This window comes from Octodon degus, unplaced genomic scaffold (assembly GCF_000260255.1).
Source record: "Octodon degus isolate 3935 unplaced genomic scaffold, OctDeg1.0 scaffold00126, whole genome shotgun sequence".
Lineage (NCBI taxonomy): Eukaryota > Metazoa > Chordata > Mammalia > Rodentia > Octodontidae > Octodon > Octodon degus.
The window spans coordinates 7,321,692-7,322,274 of NW_004524702.1; the positions used below are offsets into that span (position 1 = coordinate 7,321,692).

Here is a 583-nt window from a genome sequence, read left to right on the forward strand (position 1 = left end):
CTTTGGATTCTATTTGGATTCTGCCCATCTCTGTGGGTGTCATCAACTTACTGATAGTGGAGCTTTGTGCCCTACAAAGATCTGGCACGTTGTGGTTCCAGGTACATCACGTACTTTGTGCGTGCTGTGTCAGTGCTGACGCTCTCATCTCTGCAACTGTGTCCTCATCTTCTGATTGTGCTCCAGCCTCAAGGCCCTGCACAGAACTTGCTGCTGGTCTCCACAGCTTTGCCAGCTTTGCTGAATATCATCCATCAAGTCACATTCAGTTACTTCTTAGGGAGACGCCTTGCATGCCAAGTTCATATCAAGAAAATGCCAATTTTCCAGTACTTTGAAACAATTGCAGGTGTCGCTATCACCTTTATGTATGCAGATTTAGAAATTGTTTAATTTGCTTTTATTTTAAAACCACAAGCTGTGAAGACCATGGGGAAAATGTAAGCCTGATCTATTTGACAGTACTGAAAATCTTTTAAGTGCTAGTGATGTAGTATGCCTAAATTGTAAGAGTACAAAAGTGGCACCAAGTGTTGTCCCTGTTCAGAAACTTACAAGTTGTTAGAATTTCCAGAACTTTGGA

The 583-nt window shown here is 42.0% G+C and overlaps 1 pseudogene; it reads left to right on the plus strand.

The window, feature by feature from the left end:
- Positions 1-583, plus strand: part of LOC101590783 — a 10,781-nt pseudogene that overhangs the window by 949 nt on the left and 9,249 nt on the right.